The sequence below is a fragment of the Temnothorax longispinosus genome, chromosome 4 (genome assembly GCF_030848805.1).
Source record: "Temnothorax longispinosus isolate EJ_2023e chromosome 4, Tlon_JGU_v1, whole genome shotgun sequence".
Taxonomy (NCBI): Eukaryota; Metazoa; Arthropoda; class Insecta; order Hymenoptera; family Formicidae; genus Temnothorax; species Temnothorax longispinosus.
In genome coordinates this window covers 8,906,424-8,912,844 of record NC_092361.1, presented here as the reverse complement: position 1 = coordinate 8,912,844, position 6,421 = coordinate 8,906,424, and positions in this window count along the sequence as shown.

Sequence of the window (6,421 nt, the reverse complement as noted above, 5' to 3'; positions counted from 1 at the left end):
TCTTCCCGTTTTTTTATCAAGAGCTTTGCCAGAATCTCACCAACAAAAAAATAGAAAAATTCCAGCTCGTTCATCAGGAATCGTAGCAAGAACAGAGCAGTGTTCGCAAATCGCTTGGTCGCCTTCAATCATCAATATCACCTTTAATTATTTATATTCTTGGGACTTTTTGTTTAGTTTGTGAAGAAACCACTAACATGCTTCAAAAGAAAATTTATGTAGTTTATTTGTTTATCCACAAACGACATTTGAATTTTACCCAATTTTTGGCCGTTTAAATCTTATCATTCTCCTTAAGGAACTTTCGTTACATTTTTTAAGACTTCCTTACAAATAAAGTTGAGTTTTCACTTTTTGTCAGATTTTTGGAAATAGGCAAAAGTTATAGGAAATAAGATATTACTATATTTAATTAAAAATTGTTCAATCGAGTCTGAGGTACGGTTGTAGATGCAATTAATCGAATTTTATATTAAAAGAAATTATACTTATAAATTAGTTCAAATTTTAAAACTGGTTTCGATCTCTACTCACGATCTCTACTCAAATCCTCTTCAATGAATGGTAGTACGGTGGACTGAGTACGCCGTTCATTTATTGCTTCTATTTATGGTTGTTGTAACAATCCCCTCTTAATTTTTTATATCTTCTGTGGAAGGTGTAATCGGAACCTTATTCGACGCCCCTCTTTAAAGTAATTCCCAGGTAGCACATATTAGTTTTATATACGTTTCTTGAACGTTTTTTCCGTTATATAATGGACGTTATATGTAATGGAAAAAAAATCGTTAATAACATTATAATTTATGAATTTATGAACTATAAAGTGTTTTATCAAAGTTTACGTAAATCGTTTTTATAATAACTAACTGCTCTCATAATTAAATAGATAATCACGTTAACGTTGAATATACAGAATAAAACGCAGATATTTTTTCCGTTATATAATGGACATATACCATTCAAAACGTAAATGAATAAGTAAGAAAAATAGATTACTTGTACTATTACTATACTTATACACGTTTTTATGTCTTTGGCAGATAATCAACATTCATTTTTGTATTAAACGTGGGAGAATTTATGTATAACGTATGCTTAACGCGAGAAAATGGTATACTGGAAGGAATTTGCATTTACGCAATTTTCTTGCACGGAAAATAGGTACTTATTATAAGGGTATCGTTATAATTCGAACCTAAGAAGATTGCCGCCGCGGCGACCAGGGCCAGCGACCTGGTAAACCTGGCGTGTGATGAAAGCAATATTTTTATCTTTGTTGCTTATTATATGTTAAAAAAAGATAGAATGATTGTTGGCGTAAAAGCTGCGACAAGCCGGCGCGGCAGCTCATACACCCCTCACAGGACGTAACACGAGTGATTATAGAATTGTTGTAGTTTACTTCGCTTTGTCTGCTTTGATCTCTGTCCACTACATGTTTATGACCTCCAAAAGTTTTAAAATTGGCGGCCGAACAAAAAGAGAAAAAATGAGATAAAATGAATATACATATAGACGATAGTTAGACAGATGGATAAAACTTATGTAGGAATAAAGATGGTATCCAATGTTTCGAAGGATATAAGAACGGTATGTTTATTATAGGATGAGAATAACAGAATATGAGAGATACAAAAGGAACGTTAACACTCTCGCTCGATCTACGCTGAAGCTGAGCCTCGTTCAAACTCCGAAACTACACACGACGCGAAACGTTACAATTCGACTTCTCGGCTCGAAGGCTTCTCTGTTACTATTCCCTGGGCAACGAACGCCCTTTGCTCGCTTGCTTTCGAAAAACGACTCTCTACAAATTAACGCTCTGTTGTCATTAGACGATCGACTCTCTAATAGATTCTTCGCATGGCAACGCGGCATCGCGACACGCGCGCGACATGCGATACACACACATCTGCGCTAACACGACTCGATACATTTCAATACTACACTTATTTGCAATGCAAAAAATAAATACAGAGGCTTATACAATTAATAAATTACCTAATAAAAAAGAGGCTTAAAATAATTATTATTTACTAATAACGGTATATAGGCTCTCTTGAATAAATCAAAAAAGGAAAGTGAGAGAGGCAATAGGAGTGTCACGTTCTGTCTGTTGTTTGTCCGTTTTTTGGTCAATGCATTTAAGCAATTTACCAGGGATTTGGACAAGTCGTGTGAAGGTTATTATTATTACTATTATTATTCGGAACCGAAAAGATATCTGAGTTTATAAGTTGCGTAACGAGGAGCACTTTTGTCTATCTGATTGTAATTAGGATAATCAATGTCAAAATCGACAGGAATAGGTTTGAATGGAGGTGCGTTTTCTAATTGTTGCAATTGCTGGAGAAGGGAGAGAGGATCTCGATTAGAAATAACAGCTGTTTGATTTGAAACCTGATTCGTTTGATTTGAACTTCGTCTACCTCCCTTTTTCGTCATTCAGCCCGCGTTCTCAAAAATGAATTTTAAGCTCGCCACACTATTCGTCAGCGCTCAAAGCCAATTCGCCACACTCTTCGTCAGCGTAAAAGCCAAACTCACTTTCGGGAATTAATAACGATTGTTGCAATTCCTAAGAATTAACCTCGTAATCGCCATGCCTTTCGGCAGCGAAAGTACCAGTTCGCCACACTCTTCGTCAGCGCCCAGGACAGATCGCCACGCTCTTTGTCAGCGAAAACTGCTAGTCGAATCTCAGAAGTGATTGATTAAGAATTTTAATACGAGGTCAGATCCCAGATTTCAAGCTTATTCTCTTTTTCAAACTTATCTTACCTTTATTCTAAAGATCTTAATGCAAACTGAGTTGTGCGTGAAGCGCGGTCCTGTAGTATAATAGTACAGGGATTAAGTCCTAGAATCGAACGCAAATGTTCGGACTTGAACGTCGAATGTCGGAAAGTCGCTGTCTGAAATAGAGTCGAGAGCCGAAGTTAAAACGATGTGCTAGAGCTGAAGTTAAAAAACTATCTGTCTCTTTGCGGCATTTTCTGCCCTATTTATACCCGAAAATGCCCGCGCGAGATTTTCGCCATTTCCTTCGCGTCTTAAGGGGGGAGGTTTTCTAGAAGTTTCTAGAACGTAGTTTTGGGTCCCATCTGGCCCCCAGCCCTCCAACGGTCGTCCGATAAGATAAACATTTACATTGACCGGAGTGTTCGCTCGGAACTCCGAGGCTAGCGTGCGTCGTTTAAGTGTTCAAAATTTTCAACGTGCATCGTCGAAATTTTAATATAAAATTTCCCGTACGTAACAGAAGCCACGCGCGGTAATTGGTGTGCAATCAATTTCATCAAATACGTCAAAGAAATATATTAGTCATTACAAACTCGGACGTTTCATTCTTTCTTTGGGTCATCTTCAGCGCAAAAATATACATAATAAAAAATTAAATATGGAAAATTAACGCTCGATTTACGCTGTCTAACAATTAAGAAGAAATATTGTAGTATGTCGGTTAACAAAGCCCAGTCAAATCAGTAAATTAATAGAAAAACTATACGGATAATCTGCAGTTTGTCAAGATGTAGATATGCCTGTACATATATGCTCCGATTCAATTATTTATTATTTTTACATTCCTGTAAAATTTTTAATTTTTGCATTTCTGTCCTGTGGAATGTGCGGCGGACGTCACCATCTGTCAAATCAGTTGTAGTACAGAAGAAGGATGCGGACGCAGATGATTTAGTCTGACCTTGCAAGGCCAAACCAAACCATCTGCGTCCGCATCCTTCTTCAACATGTTGTCACTGATCGACACAGTTTTAGCTGTGTATATCTTCCATATATTTTTACTTTAATTTATAAATTCTCTTTGTGATTTCTCTTATTAGAATTAACTATTAAATTATAATTTCACGTAGCAGATTTGTCGTATTAAAAATTATACGTTGTAAGATCCAAAAGTTTCTGGCCCAAGGATGTAGAAAGGCAGTAAAATGACAACGACTATTTGCAATTTTTTATTTAGTAGTGGATATAAAAATTTGGAGTCCAAGTAGACGCTTTGATACTTTCGAGGATTTTCTTTGACTTTTGCTCCACGTTTCCTTTCGTCTTTAATTTTCGTGCGACCAGTTATCCTTGATATTCAACGAGCCGTTTTTTGGCTTTCAAAATAAAGTATGCCCGCGAAAAACCGGAGACCGAGCGATTTTGCTTGGGCCAATAAAACATGGTCGTTTTCGAGGCGAGAATGTCGTTTCGCACGAGCGGCGCGTAACGCTGGCCCCCCGTCCTGAGCAATGACAGTTTCTCGCTTTTTTTAAATAATCATGTGGTTAAAGACAAAAATCCATTACAATAACGGCAGTGTGGTCTTGTGGTAAAGCGCCAGACTCGTAACCCCGAAGAACCGGGTTCGAGTCCACCTGATCACAGGAATTTTTATATTCCAAATTGCACCCCCCGCACGAGTGGGGCTTGTGCGGAGAAACTGGGCTATCTTTCGGAGGAGACATTAAATTTGAAAAAAATTGGTCGTCAAGCTTGGGGAGCTTGGGAGTTTGGGTCAATAACACTGCTACCACTAGCTGCAATATTAAAAAATATGAAGTATGCGACAGGTCGAATACAAGTTCGGGCAATACATCAGTGGACAGATTCCATCTGATATATCATCTGTCGCTCGCCAGACGCGCCTCTATCGCTCAGACGTTTAATGACTCGTTAACTAGTGACGTACGAAACACACCTTTGTGGAAGGAGCGTTGCAAAAGAGGAACTGAAATGCGTATATTTTGTACGCATGGGCGAAAGAGAGAGGACGAAGGGACACAAACAGAGTGTATCCCTTCGGTCTTTGTTTTAGATGGAATCAGAATACACTGCTGCAAAAAAGGATTCTCTTAGCCTCTTGCCTTTTTAATGGCAGGAAAATGATATGCTATGATTTCCACACCACCTTGCGGTAAATAGCTTGGTGCGTTTTTTTTATAGTGGTTTCCCCGATAGGCCTAATCCACTCTCATTATTTAATGCAAAAATTGTTCGAAGTGCCGTCCTCTTTCTCGTATCTATTAACAATCGAAATAAATTAGCGGCTGTGCTCCGCATCACGAATTAAAAGGTGCTCGTGTTCACGCCTCTACCTCATAGCTATACCGACACACATCTTTAACGCTGTCTTGTATTAGTCCAGTCAAATTAGACATTTGAGCTCGGAAGTGAAGCGGTATCAATGAAACCTTTTTAGGGTTGTTGGGGGGATGTATTAGAGCTTATTTCTGAGTTGTCGGGTTAATCGGACCGATGGGTTTTTAAGGGGGGGAAGGAGAATGAAAAATTTCGTTTTTTCGCAATAACTCGGCGAATTTTGACTGTACATGATTGACTAACCTCTCATTTTGTAGCTCTTTTAAAGCCCTACAATTCATTTCCTAAAGACCCTAACTTAAAATCAATATTTGTCGAGTTCTAGCCGGTAAAAGTGGGAAAAAAATGTATTTTGTCGCGGTTTTTTGCGTTTATCTCGTTTCCATTAATAGATAGAAATGTGCCGCGAACGCGAGCGCAAACTCGAGCGCGAATAATATATGTGAAGGACAAGGTCATTGGAGGTACCTTTGGAGGAGACCAAAAATCGGTCTCGAAGATGCTATGACGATGCGGTAATACGCGTTGTGCCTGAACACACTATGAAATGCGATTTATTATTGGGAAGAGACGTATTAAAGCAATTAAATCTTACGATAGCTAAACGGTCTGACGAAAAAGATAATAAAAGTACCGCGAGTGAAATAAGTGAAATATTAAATATTGAAACGGATGAGGTGGTCAGTGACGAAATCGATGCGTTAGACGTGAATCCGAATTTGCCTTATGCGATTAAAAAAAAGTTTAAAGAAAGATTTTGAGCGAGATATTTACAAGACCTGAGAGACCGTCGGAACCGAAAATAAAAGCCGAACTTAAATTACATGTAAACGAAAAACAGCCTTTTCATTTTGCGCCTAGAAGACTATTGATCGATGAGAAAAAGAAGTTACGCGTTATTTTAGATGACTTGTTAGCGCGAGGCATAATTCGTCCTAGCACTTCAGAGTACGCATCGACAATCGTATTAGTACGGAAAAAAACGGGAGTTTACGAATGTGTGTAGACTATCGCACTTTAAATAAGATCACGTCACGAGAAAATTTTCCTATGCCGGTAATAGAAGAACAGATCGACGCGGTAAACGAGGGTAAACGTTATTTTACATCATTAGACTTGAAGGATGGATTCCATCATGTATTTATTGAAAAAGAGAGCATAAAATATTCGGCTTTTATTACGCCTTTTGGTCAGTTTGAATATGTGAAAATGCCTTTCAGGTTGAAGAATGCGCCAATGCGATTTCAGCGTCACGTTAACGAAACTTTGGACAAGCTAATTAGAGACGGTAAAATTGTAATATATATGGATGATA